This window comes from Ovis aries, chromosome 15 (genome assembly GCF_016772045.2).
Source record: "Ovis aries strain OAR_USU_Benz2616 breed Rambouillet chromosome 15, ARS-UI_Ramb_v3.0, whole genome shotgun sequence".
Taxonomy (NCBI): domain Eukaryota; kingdom Metazoa; phylum Chordata; class Mammalia; order Artiodactyla; family Bovidae; genus Ovis; species Ovis aries.
The window spans coordinates 37173455-37192067 of NC_056068.1; the positions used below are offsets into that span (position 1 = coordinate 37173455).

An 18613-nucleotide genomic window follows, 5' to 3' on the forward strand; every position below is an offset into this window, starting at 1 on the left:
TATTTCCAGAAATTGCAGAATGTCATGCAAGATAGCCATGAGTGCCCTGACTGGGAACATAGACCGGAATCTATGACATCACTCCATCTCTGTTCTGGGGCTATATTTCAGACAATGTGTACTCTGTCTTTGGCTTAGATGTCAGAAAAAGTGTAGATCAACCTATGGCTAAAATTTGAGTTTGACCAAGTAACTGCTTACTACAAAAGACATTATAAAACAGTTTTGTGTTTTAAATGGAAATACTTAAAGCAGATGTCAGCAGAATCAGAGAGACCTTTGTAAAAGGCATTGTGCAAACATTCCTATATTCCATGAAGGAATGCTCTGATTGGGTGGAGCTTGAACCCTTACGAACCATTATCCGGATTCTCAGAACTCACAGGCAAATGGCTTTCCAGTGAGGGATGGGGATATATATCTAAGCCTTGGCGAAGTGGCTGAAGGGAGCTCTGAGCTCCCATAGGAAGTGCCTGTCCCCACATGATACCTGTAACAAACATAAAATAGTCTCAACCAGTTTCATAAGATTTAAAACAATCCCTGGTCAATTCAATGAAACGCCACAGATGTTGATCATACACCAGGCTTTGTGCTGGCAACGCTTGCCCTTACACTGCCCAAGAGAAAAACAGACATAAACAAATACAGCCCAACCTCATTCTCATTCCAACATGATGTACCATAGTGTCAAGTATTTCCAGGCAGCCCTAGAGTTCAACTCTTATATATTTCCTCCCTACCCACTAAAAAAAGACAGGTTCAGTCAACCACATGGCAGCATTGGGTCATGCTGTCATCTTTTCTTCCTTCAGCAGACTTCCACGGGGTGTTATTCTAACTGCCAGGCCCTGCCAGGTCCATCCAGCATGACTGCCTTTCCTTCTGGGCGATGTCATGCTCTCCGATCTCTATTAGACGTCTCGGACTATCACAGTCCCTGCTTCTTCTCTTACTGCTGCGTCTTCTAGGTGCCGCTGTGCCAGCATCGGAGCCTGGCATGACCCTGGGTGTTCCAGGCATCAGGTGGCTTCTGCTGGGTACCACTACGCCCCTCTGAGTATGAACCCTGGAGCTAGACTGCCTGGATTAAGTACTAGTCGGCCACTTGCTAACTACAACTTTGGGAAAGCCTCTTTACGTTTGAGTTTCCTCTTCCTCACTGGCAAGATGGAGTGATGATAGTACCTAACTCCTAGGCATTTTTTGATTAATAAGTGAAAAAAAATGTATGAATATGTATATTCACCCACATACATATGTATACAACTATAAGTAAATATTTGCTTAGAATAATTTCTGATAGGCAATACTGTGTGCGTCCATTATTTCTGGAGTGATTTGAATTAAAGTAGCTGTATTATCAGAACTTAGTTGCTTGAAAGTCAGAGAAATAAGGAAGAATTCTGAAAAGATGACAGTCGTGGCCGCGTAGTTTTTCAGTCACTCCAGTTCCCCATATAAAAACTGGCAGACTAACCAGATAACAGAGCCAAAACCCCGTGGATAATATTTACAACAAAACTAGACGGTAAAGGATTCCTGCAAATCTCAAATTGCAAGCAGGTGGGGACGAACCACCTGCAGTTATGAGAGTGTATGAGAAGCAGCAACAAGGAGGCATCTGGAGAGGATAAGAGCTTGGATGAGCCACTGCGTATTTACTGGAAAGGACAGTGTGACGATTTAGGAGTAGTAAGTGGAATCAGAAGGGATTTGCCTCTCTGAGGTGAGTGCAAGGCGACTACTCTAGACTCTTAAAACAGAACCAACAGGAATTCTTCTCCAACAAAGAGCCACATTAAGAAGAAACTTTGGGGAGTAAGATCAAAATTGAGCAAGATAGAGGCAACAGAGACAGAGGGGGAGATGTTCAGTCCAACGTGAAGGGCAGAACAGAGCTAGGAACCTTAGAAGGCAGATCACTATGTTTTTGAACCCTATACAAAAACAAAAGAAGATGGAGCTTCTTAGAACAGCTTTCCTAAGCCCAACCCCCCCCCAAATGTTCATAAAAACTAATTTCACATAGAAATGAGCAACAAAAATTTATTGAAGTATCATCCCATGTATAATTATTTTAGAAATAGAATAAAGAGCAGAATAACAACAATGAGAAAATGCCAGTAGAATGTACTCACAAAACAGAAGGAAATTATAACTTACTATTTCAATAACCATTACAAAAATGAGTTTAAATTTTTAAGAAAATTATAGATACAGAGTATACTACATAAATGAAAACAAGCATATAAAGCATATCCTAGTAAGATTGGACTTTTATTTAAAAGGAAAGAAAATCCTTTGTGCATCTAGAAATAAGTGCATATTAACTTACGCTTGTGTACATGTTAAATTGCTTCAGTCGTGTCCAACTCTTTGTGACCCTATCGACTGTAGCACACCAGGCCCCTCTGTCCATGGGGATTCTCCAAGCCAGAATACTGGAGTGGGTTGCCATGCCCTCCTCCAGGGGATCTTCCCACCCCAGGGAGTGAACCCATGTCTCCTGTGACTCCTGCAGAGTCATTATTATTATCCTGCTCTTTATTCTGCGGATTCTTTACTGCTGAGCCACTGGGGAAGTCCATGTTACTTATAAAGGACCGAAATTAGGCTATAATAATATTTTTAGAGCAATCCTTTTTACTAGGAAAAAAAAAGTAAAGTAACATATATAAAATACTAAGGGAAACCAAGGATTTTATATTTAGCCAAAAGGATGTTCAAGTATAAGGAGGAGCCCTGATTCCTGTGGCAGCAGTGGTGCTGGAAGATAATCACTCAAGAACAATTAAGATAAAATCAATAGGACTTTGATACCAATTCATACAGATGATGAATGACAGGAACTAGTCAAAGAGGTGACCCAGATTTTTGACTTGAGCAGATAAATGGACAGGCAAAACCAGGTCAGAAGACAGGAAGGTGGGTTCAGTTTGAGACTAGTTGAATCCAATGGACCTACTGCCTCTTCTTTTGAAGAAGGCCCATCCTTCTCACTGGACTCCCTCCCATTGAACTTCATTCCCCAAAATTCTGGGCACTTCCAGCCTCCAGGAAGAGTGTGTGGCCTCCATACCTTCACATGTTCAACTTTGAATATTTATTCAATAAATATTTCCTTAGTGCCTACAATGTGCTGGGAATTCTTCTAGCCACTTGGGATACAGAGTGAAAAGGCCAAAAAAACATCCCTGTCCCATGGAAGGTACTTTCTAGCAGGGAAAACAGACAATAGCAATAAACTGTAATAAATTTAAAAGTGCAGAGCCATTGCAGGAGATGCAGCTCCGATTCCTAGGTCTGGTAGATCCCCTGGGGGAGGAAACAGCAGCCCACTCCAGTAGTCTTGCCTGGAAAATCCCATGGACAGAGGAACCTGGCAGGCTACAGTCCACGGAGTCACAAAGGGTCAAACACAACTAAGGACACACGCGGTGCATTAAAAGCAGATAATTTCTTTTCAAAAGATGTAAGAGTAAGTGGGGATGAGATTGTTCAAAAGGATCAGGGTAGGACCCATTGAGAAGGTAGGATTTGAGTAAGTGCTTCAGAGAAAACCAACCATGGTTAAATACAGGTACTGGGCATTCCAGGCAGAGGGAACAGATGGTACAAAGACGCGCCACTGGAGTAGGCCTGGGTGTTTGAGAAACAGTACAGAAATAAATATGGCTAGAATGGAGTGAACAAGGGAAAGATCAGTAAGAGGTGAGAAGGGACTCAGGCTAGATCCTGGAGGCCCCTGGAAGCCACTGCAGGCACTCTGGGATTTCACTCTGAGTAAACATGAGAATTCCTCCTGAGACATCTGAGGAATCTTGTCATCAGATATCAGCTGGGTCCACCCGGCCCCCACGCCATTCTACAACCCAGCTCGGAAGAGTTTCTCACGAAGGGTTTTATAGAAACAACACATAGATTAATTTAGAATGGCAACCTCTGCTATGCAGTAAACTATAAATTGTTTACTAAACAGTTAATTTAAGCATAATTATTTATGTAACAAACTATAAATAATTTACAGTATGGTTAGGAGATTCACTTCCAGTACCTCTTTAGTAAGGCACTGGTGAACCAGTGAAGCCCAGCCAGCTGAGACCAAGGAAATGCTGCTCCCTGATCTTGTTCAAATCTTCCAGCATCTTCATCGCCCTGCTTCTGACCGACGCGGAGCTGCAGCAGCACAGGACTTTCTGTGCATTGAGGCTTTTGTGAAAGGGGCAGACAATTCTCTACCTCTCCATCCCTGACCGCTCCTAGTTCACATTTTAAGGGTAAAGATGTCCTCATTTTCATTATTCATCCTACCCATTTTGACATATGTGTTCCATAAGTCTTTCTGTTAATTGAACTGTCCAGTATAACAGGGTTAGAGAGTTGATCCTACTTTTCAGATATTCATAGGAGTAATGGCCCACCAATATACCTTGAAGCTAATACCAGGGAGTAATTTGTGAAGGGGACATGGATAATGGCATGACAGTCACTTTGTCCCATCTGTTTCTCCAGGTTGTGGCTTCCACTGATCTACAGAAGGACTTGAAGGTAGGAAAGAGATTTGGATACATTAAGTCAATTTTTTAAAAATTTGGCCTTGTTCCAAGCATGCTATAAAGGAAATATTTTTTTAGTACCTCTGCAATCCAGGCACATATCAAGTGCTTGCATGTACAGTATCTGTCTTGCAGTTGTTGTCGTTGTTTAGTCTCAGTAGTGTCCGATTCTTTTGCAACCCCATGGACTATAGCCGGCCGGTTCCTCTGTCCATGGGATTTCCCAGGTAAGAATATTGTCGTGAGTTGCCATTTCTTTCTCCAGGGGGGTCTTCCTGCCCCAGAGATCAAACCCATGTCTCCTGCATTAGCAGGCAGATTTTTCACTGCTGTGCCACCAGGGAAGCCTGTCTTGCAGTTTTAGGATGCTATTTTATCATCCCCACTTTTATAGGGGAGGAAAACTGAGGCTCACCCCTCTAGTCTGTCCAGCACCTATGAGTGCACTGCTGTTTTCTCTTTCAGAAAGCCAAAGAGCAGGAATTTGGCTCCAGGTGACTATTTCCAGTCCAGGGAGCCAAGTTCATGTGTACATTTCACAGCTGCCTCCTCTCTGATGACTGCAAGCCCATCTTGTTAACTTTATGAAACCCTGGCATTGTAGATGCCCTCAGAGAATGAAACTGTTGTTAGTCCTGCAGTCATATCTGACTCTTTGTGACCCCATGAACTGTAGCCTGCCAGGCTCCTCTGTCCATAGTATTCTCCAGGCAAGAATACTGGAATGGCTTGCCATTTCCTACTCCAGGGGATCTTCCCAACCCAGGGATCGAACCTGGGGTCTCCTGGGCTGCATGCAGATTCTTAACTATCTGAGCCACCAGGGAAGCCCCCAGAGAAAGATGCTACTAATAATCCCTGGTCTTTCTTTAACTCAGGAACAACTTATTTTTGAACCTCTTAAAAGGATACATGTATGTGTGCACATTGTCAGTACACATGTAAGAACTGGCATGATGCTACTCACAGCAAGAATACGTGATGAGGCCCCATCACGTGTCCTCATCCCACTCCACCTCTTAACAGCTGTGTGGCCTTGCATGTGGCCCTTGCCCTCTCTGAGCCTCCGTTCCCTGACCTGCTCTCTCCCTCATTCCCCAACCATTGTCTCAGCCTCACCAAGTTCTTTCAGTGCCTCTCCAGCCTTTGCAGCTGTTGATCCGTCTCCCCCTGTCTCCTCTGCACCTTGCTGGTGCCCACACATCCTTGAAATCTTGTCCCAAATATCACTCCTGGGGCAAGTGTCTCTGACTCCTAGGCGAGCTTACCTCCCGTGGGTCCTGTGTGTCTGGAGCACCCTGTCTTTCCCCCATCATGACACAGGTCTCAATTATTCAACTATCTGTTTATCCACTAGCCCAGAGGTCTCTAATCTTTCTGGTACCAGGGACCAGTTTCATGGAAGATAATTTTTACATGGACTGGGGGTGAGGGGTCGATGGTTTCAGGATGACTCAAGCACAGTAGGGTTCCCGCTCCAACGAGAGTCTGATGCCTCCACTGATCTGACAGGAGAAGGAGCTCAGGTGGTAATGCAAGCGATAGGGAAAATTTGTAAAGAGATGAAGCTTCACTTGCTCACCTGCAGCTCACATCCTGCTGTGAAACCCATGTAACAGGCCTTTGACTGGCATTTGTCTATTGCCCAGGGGTAGGAGACCCCTGCACTAGTCCATAGCAGGGCAGGACTTCCGTTTGTCATGCCTGCCCTTCACTCTTCCCCTCGCACTGGACCTGATATAGTGAAAATATTCAGTGCATATATTTATGGAACTGAATTAAGTTTAAAAATCTATCAAATGGGGATAACAATGACCTGCACTGCTGTACCGTCTCATGGGGTTATTGTGATAAGCTCCATAACCATTACTGCTAACATTTATTGAGACTGGGCCCTGGGCCAAACTACCATGGGGATGGCTTTGTGCAGATCTCACTGTGACCCTGAGGGCAGGGCACCATAATTATCTTATTTTTACAAATGAGGAAACTGAAGCTTGGAGAGGTTACATGAGCTATCAGATATCACTCAGATTGTAAGTGGCAAAGTTTGGCTCAGAAACCAGTCCATCAGACTCTAGACCCTGTCTGTTCTTAAATGCCACTCTAACCCGCATTGTGAAGGCCATCCTCTGTGCAGGTGGCATGTTCAGGCCTGTCAGGTAAAGATGTAAACGCCTTCTCACATCCCCAGCGGAGTCCTTGCTTGACCTCACGTTTCATGGCTGTTAACACAGGACCTGAAGTATAGACTAAAGACGGTTTTAGCTTTATCTTTCCCACTGTATTCTCCTCTTCACTTTAAGGAGAGTATTTTCATTTGCCAAAGTGAAACATTTAGGAGAATTCACAGATCCTGCATCACAGCTGCCATCCTGGTACCTCCATGGGGTTCCCGGAAAGGGAGGTGAGAGTCCAGAAGTCACCACTAGAGGGCTTCCAAGAGCAGATCTATACCATCACTTGTGGACTCCAGCCCCCAGCACCTTGACCCCCTTCTTCCACCACACTCTCTCACCAGCTCCAGCCTTAGGCTGTGACCAAGAGTCCTCTGTCCCTGGTTTTGGGCAGACTCCAGGCATCCTTAGGCTTTAGCTTCAAAAGGACCCCAGGTGCAGAGGTCAGGAGAGGCTGCCTGTCCCACTAGGTCCTGCAGCACATGCTGGGGCCAGGCTGGGAACCCTAGTGCCCTGGTGTCATCTGTGTGCATTCTCATCACCAGCCTGTTATAGAAGCTGAGGACACAGCTGAAAAGAAGAAAATCCCAGTGCTCACACAGCTCAGGCAAGACCCCAAACAGGGAAGAAAGCACTAAGAATCCAATCTGGTCATAATTATAACAGTAGCTCATGTACTGAGTTCCAGCAATGAGCCAGGCAGTGTTCTAAGCTCTCTCAATATATTATCTCCTTAATCCTCCCCACAGCCCTGGGAGAGAAGACTGTTATTAATCTCATTTACAGACAAAGAGACTTCTGCTGGGAGAGGTCACATGGCAGTAAGCGGTGAAGCCAAGACTCAGACCCATGCTCTAGAGCACAGGCCTTCTCCTCATATCAACTAAACACCACACTGTGAGGAAGAAGCTGTGAGCTGGAGAGTCTGGGATCACAGGAGACAGAGGGCCTGACTTCGCCTGGGAATATGTACACAAAGGAAATGACATTTGCCCTGGTTCTTAGAGGAGAGGAGTTGGCCAGGATGACAAGGGCCAAAGGGCTTCCACATAAATGCAAAAGCTCCTGGGGACACAGAAATAGTAATACAACTAGAAGTTTCACTAGACTCAAGTCAGGGGCCAGTGAAGGGGCCTAAGGATGGAGGACCAGTTGATTAAAGACCTTGAATACCATGATTAGGGATTTGGATTTGGATTTAATCCTGAGGGCAATTTGGAGCCACTCAAAACATAACAGAGCAGGGCAGTGACATAACTGTGCAGAGACTCAGTAGAGAAGGGACTGGATGGACTGAATATTGTACAGGAGGTGACCTGCCAGCAGGTGACCTGCCAGGAGGCGAAGGTTGTACAGCAGAGAGAGGACAGCAGGCTGCACAAAGATGTGGCACGCGACAGGAAGAAGTGGGTGGTTGGGCGAGGCGAGAGGAGGCGAGGGTGAAGGAGGGGAAGGAGCAAGGCTGGCTCCTGGGGCCTGGTCTAGGTGCCCGGTGCAGCCCTGGCTGAGACGGGAAACCATCCAGAGGAGGAGTCAGTTTTCATCTTGCTTGGTTTCAGGGTGAGGTATGATGACAAGTAGGATACACAAGGTCACAGCAGAAGTGGGCGCGAGGCCTTACAGAGGGGTCTGTCGAAGAGGCCCCACGCCTTCCCAGGGAGGAGAGCAGGCCTGGAGAACCCGGAACGGCCCCGCCACAAGCTGGTCCACTCCCAGCCGCGGTCACTGTGCCGCCACATAATGAGATGTTCTTCTCAATTTTGGAGTCCGGGGACTGTGGCTCCTTAGGGCTTGGACTCAGCATCCCATAATTGCAGAGCTTGTCAGATTCTGTGTCATTAGCTCTCCGGTTCCCAGGGCGCCACCTTTCCTACTGTATTTGCCGATTGACTCCCCAAGATAAAAAGTCTGGTTGAACAGGGCAGCTCTTGCTGTGCAGTGGGGACTGTCTGCTGTCCCCACACCCCACAACTCCCAGTGGTTGAACCATCCTCAGCTGTGAACCTGGACATGAAATCTTCCCATTCCTAGTACAGATGATCTGGCTTCTCATACAAAGGGAGGAAATGAAAACCAAGGTCAAAGCAGATGGACTGGCAATGAGTCACATACCCTTCATGGTAGAAACCGCCACAGCCAGGAGCTGGAGGGGCCAGGGGCCAAGACCGAGGTTGGAGTTCCTCTGTCTCCGTGGTGAGCTGGAATCTGATGCTGGGAAGATGCCCCTGTGCCCGGGGAGCAGGCGGGCATCCCAACAGTGAGCCAGGCTCACAGGAGCCCTGTGCAGTTCCCAGCAGAGTCCCCAAGAGCTGCCTACTCCCCCAGTCGCCCTGCTCCTTGCTCCTGGATGGTGGCCTTCCTGGACATCTGGAAGGAGGTGACTGAGCCCCCAAATCTGGGTTTTCTGGAGTCTGGCAGATTCCAAAACCCAAAGCCAGATGTAACCACAGTTATCTCCACATACCAGGCTACTGGTCAGATAGATTGTTTTAAGTTGGAATTTATCCAGGGTGGAGTTGGAGTAGGGGAAGGGAGTAGCATAGTCATATACCAAAGAATTACAGAATGAAACAATGGGCTCCCTAAGATGTGTCTAAAATCAGAAGGAATTAACTACACACACAGTAAGCAGGAAGAATTACCAACAACAGGACACCTTCTGGGAACCAAGAACTCTTTCCTTCAGCCCACACAGGGGTTTGATGGTTGGTGATTACCCACCCATTATACAGAGGTAAAAACTGAGGCTTAGAAGCATTACTTAACTTGCCTAAGACCTCACTGTTAATAATCATAATGAAGTTAGGATTGATGACACATTCTGGACACTGTGCTAAATGCTTGGTCCAATCTTAAAGATTTACTTTACCCTCAAAATAGACATACACAGACTACTATGTATAAAATAGATAATTAATGAGAACCTATAGAGCAGAGGGAATTCTACTCAATGTTCTGTGGTGATCTAAATGGGAGGATATCACAAAAAAAGAGGGGATATATCTATATATACAGCTGATTCAATTTGCTGTACAGCAGAAACTAACACACCATTATAAAGCATCTACACTTGGGTAAAAATTAAAACAAACAAACAGAAACAATCCCATGAAGGTCACATAACAGATTTGGGAGTTGAAGTAACTTGGCCAAGATCTCAAGGTGGATAAGTGGAAACAAGAATTTATGTAGAGCTTTGCTCTTACCTAAATAGTATTTTTTTTTTAACAGTCTTCAGCAATTTAACTGATATTCACACTCTCAAATCCATAGCTGGGGCTCTTTCTCCCACACTAAACTCTTCTTATATGACTATCAATGCCTTTTTTTTTTTTTTTTTTCATAAATATATGTATGGGCTTCCCAGGTGGCAATAGTGTTTAAGAATCTGCCTGCAATGCAGGAGACCTGGGTTTGATCCCTGGGTTGGGAAGATCCCCTGGAGAAGGGAACAGCAACATATTCCAGTATTCTTGCCTGGAGAATCCCATGGACAGAGTAGCCTGGCAGACGACAGTCCATGTGGCGGCAAAGAGTCGGACGTAACTGAGAGACTACCACTTCCGCTCTCTTGCATGTGTACACATATCCTCTCCCTCTTGAGTCTCCCTCCAACCCCCCCCATTCCATCCTTCTAGATCATCACTGAGCTGAGCTCCACGTGTTATACAGAAGCTTCCCACTGTTCTACACGTGGTACTATATGCACGTAAACTGTATTCTCTCAAGTCGTCCCCTCCTCCCTTTCCCCTCTGTGTCCACAAGTCCTTTCTCCACGTCTGTGCCTCTCTTCCTGCCCTGCAAAGAGGCTCATCGCTACCATATATATATAAGTCTTTTTAAAGCTTGTGATCATTTAAAGACTACAGTATGCCTAGTTATTTCTCAAACTCCTGCCTTATTTCCTTCAGAGAGAGAATGGGGTGTGTGTTGTTTCAATTCAGGACTGGCCCACTGGCCGCATCATCACGGATGTCTGACAAGTTTGCACCAGAAGAACTGCCAGAGTGGGAAGCCAGGGAGACGGGGCAAAGTAGGAGTGCCCTTCGGAGGACTTTCCCATCCTCGTTCTGCCTCTGCTCCTGCCCCTCGGGCATCCTGCCTCACTCTTCAAAGCCCATCACTGGGGGAAGGTAACTGTGCCAGACCATTCAGATGCTAAAGGGAACAGCTTTCCGCAGCCCAGCAGACCCATGCCCTGGCCCCTAGCTTCTGATATCAGTGTCTCATTGCCAGATAATCCTGTAGGTCTGGCATCCAGGGTTCCCCCAAAACACTGGGGGTCAATAGTTTATGAAAATCTCTGTCTACGTTCTTGTTGGCTCCTTTTAAATTCTTTTCACTCAGAATGAAACTTCAATTATTTCTTCTAAGTCTGGAATTTCGATCTCTCTGCCTTATTCTATTCTACTTGCTAATGTGAAGCGGAGAGTTTTCTGTAAAAGAATACTTTTCTATGCCAAGGACACTTGGTAATGACCCCCAAATTTTACTGAGCATCCCAGTGGGCCAAGCTAGGTGTTGGGATTATATAGGAGAGATAGTGAGGATGTGATCTCCAAGAGGGCAGGAGCTTCCATTAGAGTGTGACATAATCCTCAGACCTAGCACAGCACCTGGCATGTCATAAGCACTCGACAAACATTTGCTGAATGAATAAATGAATGATTTTAAATAAGCAATTATGGTTCAGTATGTTCCATGTGGCATTTTGAAGTAATCAGAAGGAATTTGGGGCGCACAGAGAAGTTCAGCTCAAGCTAGAGGATCTGAGAAAGTGTCCCAGGCCAACGCTAGGAGGATGCCTTCAAGTGTGCTAGAAACAGCAGAGTTAGAAGGCGACAGGATTTCAAACAGAGGAAACAGCATGTGCAAAGCAGTGGAGACGTGGAGCCACATGTTGGGAAGATGACAAGTTGCTAAGAGTAGTCAGAGGGGTGGAATGAACTCAGTCAAAAATAAGAACTTCAAATCAAGAAGCGTGCTGGAATGCTGGGATTCATGGATTTATCTGTATTTTATTCCAGCAAAGCCGGGTGCTCTATCCCCACCCCTCATAAAGCACTTCTCCAGGCTATACCACAGAGCTTCCATAAAACCTGGACAAGGCACACCCTCAGATGATGGAAGGGGCTCCCAAACTAAAATGTCTTACAATTTCCTTCCCAGGTACAAGGCCAACACAAAACTTTTTCATGCTTCTCACTAAAAGGAGTAAGACCTTGTTTGTTTTGGTCAATGAGATTCTTTCACAGCCCTGAGGCACTCAAGTGGGATCCTTTTTGTCCAGAAAAGGGAAAAGACTATCCAAAACTCACTCACCAACTCCTAGAACATTAGCACTGAAAGAGTCCCTGGGAAACGTTTGCCTACCTCCTCATCCTCAGATGAAGAAAACAAAGCTCCGAGAGGAAAATGATTGTCTGAGGACACAGAGCAGGTTAGTGCAGAACCAGGGCTGAGAAGGAAGGAAGGAAGGAAGGGAAACAGGATGTGAGGAAGGCCAGCCTCTGGCCCCTGGTCACTGCTCCCCACTGCACTGTGCTCCCCCGCAAGACATTAAATGATGAAATGGCAGACATTTTTTCCAACGAACATAAAACCAAAAGATTAAAAATATTTCTGAATTGCTATCCTTTAGGAGGAAAAAAAAAGTCTCTCCAACTGTCTGACTCTTTCAACCAATTAAATCTTTGGCTGCCACTCAGAAACAGTATTTAAATTAATCAAGGTAAAACTCTAGCTTATCCTTTCCCTCCATGCGGCAATTTTCTACCATAAAGAATGAAAACAGCTTGCTTGGAGAAAGGGAACAAACTTCAAGCTAAGGAATTAAATTTCTCACAGTCACCTGAGACGCCTCAGTGGTTAGTCACTCGTCATTTATTAAACATTTATTCATTCAACAACCAGTTTTTGAGCTTCTTTTGTGTGCATTTTAGCCACAGGAGCACAAATATGAATCAGAAATGACTGACCCTCAGGATATTTATTGAGTCAGAAGGATGATATTTACATAACTCATTATAGTTCTACTCACGGCCTGGCCCAAAGTAAGTTCTTAGCCTAAAGTAAATTTCATTCAAATGAACGAGTGAATGAATGAAACTGAAATCTATTACAGATCACTGCTAACAAGAGGATTCCACTGGAGCTAGGACACAGGGCTGCTAGAAATCACTGGAGGCTAGCTGGGATAATAAACTTAAGAAACACAGCTCAGGGAAGGCAGGACTCCACAGAGAGTGGAAGGGGGCCTGGGAGTATTATAGCAGCTCCATTCCCCTCTCTGGGTTTCAATTTCCCCATCTCATGATACAGGGAGCTCTAAGGAAACTTCCAGCAACAACATTCGATGCCTCTATGATCCCAGTTCCCGGCACTATAAGGGAATTTAAATCCAACCTCCCCTCTTAAAAATGGAATCATTATTCCTATGTCTTTACAAGGTCACACCCTATGTTTCTGTGGATTTCTCTTGGGAGATGGGAGACGGAAGGGAATTTGATTCTAGCCTTCCTTTAGGTTTAAACAACAGGAAAATATCCAATTATCCCATTGACAATTACAGTCTGCACATTTCACCGCGGGCACAGAAAGCAGCCGGCAGCAGAAAACCAGACTCAGAGCAAGGGCGTACACATGCAAGCCATTATCTACTTGGAGACAGGCTGGCCCGCGACAGCCTCACTGGCTCAGGGAAGCTGGGCGGGCCCTTGCCAGCAGCCTAGGGGTGACCCAGGAGGCTGCCGGCCTGCCATAAGCTTCAGCTGACTCATCGGAAACCTAGAGAGACATCTCTTCCTCCCAGTAAGACATCCCAAATAAAAGCCCCAGGTTGTATACTTGCTACAAATCCAAGCCTGATCACTTGAGATAAATTAACAAGTCCCACAAGGGAAGGCACCACACCCGATTCAGTCACCATCATGTCCTTAAGCACACAGCCCCATACAGAGACCTGTGATCTGCACTTAATACGTACTCGTAGAGAAATTTTGTGGAAGACTTAACGAATACTAATGAATAAACGGGGCTTCACTGGTGACTTGGCAGCAAAGAATCCACTTGCCAATGCAGGGGACATGGGAGACACGGGTTCAATCTCTGGGTTGGAAGATCCCCTGGAGAAGAAAATCGTGACCTACTCCAGTATTCTTGCCTGGAAAATCACATGGACAGAGGAGCCTTGTGGGCATCAGTGCATGGGGTCGCAAAGAGTCAGACACAACTCAGCAACTAAACAAAAACAACAATGAATAAACGACCACCTGAATGAATGAATGAATGACTTCTTCATGTGATGCCCTCAAGAACATCATGGAAAAGACAGCCGCAATAGAGTACTGGCTGGCACTCAGGTTCAAGCACCATCTGAAGACATGTATCCTGGCTCTGTTCTTTGTCAGTCTGTCCTGGGCAAGTTAGCAGCTTCAGCTCCTCAAGCCTCAGTTTTCTCATGCGACGGACATGAGGTTAATTTATCTCAAGTGATGAGGCTTGGATTTGTATGTGGCGTCTGGGTTCCTCCTCAAAGGAAAGACTTGCTGTCCCCAGCTGGCAGGACTTTCAGAGCTACCTTACGTGAGGTTGTGCTCTGCCCAAAGTCACGCACTCCGACAGAATGAAGGCGGGATATGAAGGTCCTGGCCTGTCTGGCCAATGAACAACTCTGATCCCAAAGGTCCCTGTGAGGTCAGCTGAGTTGTCATCAAGCCAGCGTCACAGTTCTGCACCCTGCCCCCAACCCACTCCCACCCCGCCGGCCATGCCTGCTTCCTTTCTCTCCTGCCACAGGTGTCAATCCCAAAGGCACTCCCTAATGACCATCTGAACTCTCACCCCCATCTCAGTGACTGCTTCCCAGGGAACCCAACCTATGGCCCCCTCATTAGCAAAACAGAGATAATAGTAAGTATACACAAAGGCTGTGATGAGGACTGAGTGAATTGCTATGTGTAAAAGCGACCAGCTCATAGCAAGTGCAGAATGAGAGTCAGCCAATTTTGTTACAGGGGTTAATGAAGTCCTTTCATCAGTATTCTCACCCTCACGAGCAGGAAACCAGAGAGAAAATGTCAGTGTCTCAGCTTGATCTGTGGGTAAGAGAAGTAATGAAAGGAAAGAGAGAAGGGAGGGAGGGAGGGAGGAAAAGAGGGAGGGGGAGTGGGAGACATGTCTGGATGTGGCCCTGTGTGCATCCCTCAGACTGGCCTCCAGTCCACCCTGCAGGAACCTCTCCATACAGACGGTTAAATCAAAGGCCTGGGCCTCCTGCAGAAGAGGGGGCACGATGATAGTGGGCACAACCCTGGGAGCAGGCAGACAGGTGGCAGCACCCTGACCACCATGTCTGGATCCCCGAACCACTACCACCCAGCCCAGAGCCAACAGCAAGAACTGATGTACCAATCGCAGAGATGGGAGCCCAGAGACCCAAGAAGAAAGCAAAGATCAGCTAGAGACACAGCAGCCACAGTCTCTTGCTACCCAGAGAGTTGATCCCCTGTCCCCTTCACTCCCACCAAAAAATTCGTGAACTTCTGGGGAAGTATTTGAACCTGAGCTTGCAAGGGTTTTCACTGCTGAGGGAGGGAGATTGGGGTGGGGGGTGGCTTACTGTTACCAGGATGGCCTTGTAAAATGTAGGTTGGCACACAGAGGCCTAGAGAGACCTTCCTTCTTAGACCTCAGCACTTAGACGAACTTTTAAAGCAATGACCACGGTCACCCTGTTACAGAAGATAAAACTGGTGCTCAGACAGGTTAGGCAGCAGCCGAAGTCACAGAGCTGGTAGGAAGTGGAGCTGGGCTTTGAGCCCAAGTCTGATCCCAAGGCTTATATACTTTCAACCTCTTCAGGTTTGTACATTAAAGTTTTCAAGAATAAGGTTCTGTTCTTCGGCTTGTTTACTTTATTTTATTGCTTTTCTAAAATTTATTTTTAATTGGAGGATAATTGCTTTACAATACAGTGTTGGTTTCTGCCATATAACAACATGAATCAGCAGTAGGATTTATTATTATTATTATTATTTAAAATATGAAAACCTCCCAGGAGATTCAGACTTGGTCATAGTTGATAGCCATCATACCCCCTCCTATCACCCAATTCAATTCACAATCCCAACCTCTGGCCTCAGACACCTCTGCTCTCTGTCTTCTGTTCTCTTCTAGGAGCCAATACCTAGAAAAGCTCTTCTGATGCTATTTACTCAAAAGGGTCTCAACTACCAAAGGTCTAACCTAGACAGCTCACCCGGGCTGTGGGATGATCCCATGCAACTTGTACAACGATGTGAACAATGGTGCTCCAGAGTGAAATTCAGTCTCAGTGGAACACAACAGAAAGAAGTCAATTATCCAGCATTAATTATTTATCTGGAGACAATAACCATGGTGTTATTCCCCATGAGAGAGGCCTCTGCAGCTTGGAACAAGAGGAAAGAAGAGGCGGCTGCTATTGTCTGCTCATAATGAAGCATCAGATTGGACAAATGAACCCCTCTGACATCCTGTAAATACACATGAGCCCCCGCTGTGAACGTGGCCCAGGCACACACTCCAGAACACAGACAACAAACAGGGTGGTAGACGATTAATAGGATTATATTCCCCCACTGTTCCGGGCAGGCCTGGCCGGCAATGTGAGATTGTGATGACAGTAAAGGAGGTGCCACCTTTTCTCTGCAGCCTGCCTCCCCTATCAGAATAATAAGATTGAAGACATTCTAAACAAACAATTTTGCAGGTCGCGGTGTTTGTGGAATCATGTTAGTCTGGTATTTTCCTCCCAAGGTATCAATATTTGCTGTACAATGTCAGTTAGAAAGCCTGTCCTGACTCCAAAAGCATAATGATCTGATTCCTAAATCATTTTTATGTAATTTAATTTTCTTTTATTTTAAAAAATTCTGAGGAGGTTGGAGAGAGAGCTCAGTGGCTCCCAGGGGCTGACGGAGTTCCAGAATGTGATCCACCTTGGCTCATATTCTCTATTCCAGGGTCTTATTCTTTGTCTAAAGGAGATGGTAATATTGATTGAGCAGTTCCTATGTTTCACACAGGCACTTTGTATATATTATCTCTTTTTTTACTCTTCGGATTTATTTTCAAACATTTTCTTCTACACAAAAATAAAGCGTAAACGCTATTTGCATACAGCAATAATTTGTTGTTCAGTTTATATGTGAATAGTAACAACATATACATATTAAAGGCTCGTCACAACCCGATGATGTAAGCATAAATATCTCTATTTCATTGATCAATAAACTGAAGCCCAAGGTTCAATAAGCAGCAGAACCAAGAATCAATTTTTGTTGGGGGAGGGGGGGGTCAAGATTCCTAACCACTGTCCTAAACTGACCTGTGATGTCAGTTTCCCAAACCACAGCACAGGCTCTGGTCTGACAATTCCAACCCCTGTGAGATCCGTAGAGGGGTCCCAAAGCCCTGTTGCCACAGATGTTGCTACTCATCTGAGTATACGGTTTTCAACCTGGGCAGGATGGGCGATGGAAAGACTGAGATTCCTCTGCATCTAGAACACTTCTACTATTTTCTGATTATAAAATATTAGGCTGCTGGGAGTGTCTGCCCATGACTTCTTATTTTCTCAAAGAGGTGACTTGCCAATAGTAGGGTCAAGTGAAGTATTTTTAGAAGAACCCCCTAAGATCACCTACATGAAGAGCCACAGAGGGCCTCCAACATGTAGCAGGCACCCAATAAACAAGGGCCCTTCCTATATAGCTCTCACTGGATGGCAGACATTCTGCATGTACTATTAGCTCATTTAATCCACACACCAACCTTATGTCTAGATACTATTATTACCCCTGTTTTATACATGAGGGAGCCAAGAAGCCACGGGGTTGAAGAGTTCACATAAAACCACACAATTAGTTGAAGCCAGTCAGTCATGTGTTCAGAGGTGATAACATCTGCTCAAATCATGAGATCCCATCTCTGAGACTATGCATGTATCCTTACAGGTTCGCATCACACCATCTCTGAGCTCTACCTTAGAGTCCACGTGGAAAAATATTTGGGTCTCCATATTATACTTTACTCCCAGTGTCAGGCCACACAGGAAATTCTTAACTACATTTCTAACAGTGTTCTCAGCCCTCAGGCATGTTCATCTTCTTAAACCTCTTTATGATAATGGCTTTGGGGGAGCAGACCGATACTGTCATAGAGATTAATCCAACTCCGGTAGACTCTTAGCAAATATTTAATAAATCCTTCTGATTTTTAAAAGCAAGACATACACCCAAAATACTCAAAAACAGAAAGAAAAATATAGTAATCCATGCTGTACATAGTTGAAGCCCCTATAATTCAGGCGGGGGTTAAAAAGAGAGATCAGATGGTAGTGGTATCAGAATACTGTGTAGGCCAAAATGTTTGTTTGGGTCTTTCCATAACAGCGGATGGAATAATCTGAATGATCTTTTTGGCCAACCCAATATATAAAGCAATAAAAAACAATGATTTAACAACTTTGGAAGGGCTTGGATTCTGCTGCCTCAAAACAGTCCCACCAAAACGTTTAAGCAAGAACTGAAAGGATAAGAGGAAGCTCTGAGCCTCAAACTGCAAAGTTCCTCCACAGACCAAACCTAAGTTAGAGTGACCCACCATCTCGGTTTGCCCAGGACCGAGGAGTTTCCAGGGACATGGGATTGTCAGTGCCAAAATCAGCACAGTACCAGGCAAACTGGGATAGCTGTCATCAGAGATTTGCTGCCCTGGTGCGTCCACCTCTGCTTCTGCCTAGGGCCACTAGGACCAGCCAGTCAGATCTCCACCTGCCTCCCCGTCCCCTTCACCTGTGTGAAGGTAGCTCTGGAACCCTAGGTCTTCCTTCGC

The 18613-nt window shown here is 45.5% G+C and overlaps 1 protein-coding gene across 1 annotated transcript in view; it reads right to left on the reverse strand.

The window, feature by feature from the left end:
- The window catches only part of INSC (INSC spindle orientation adaptor protein), a 133272-nt gene that overhangs the window by 74784 nt on the left and 39875 nt on the right, over positions 1–18613 (reverse strand). The gene's annotated exons all lie outside the window — the stretch shown is intronic.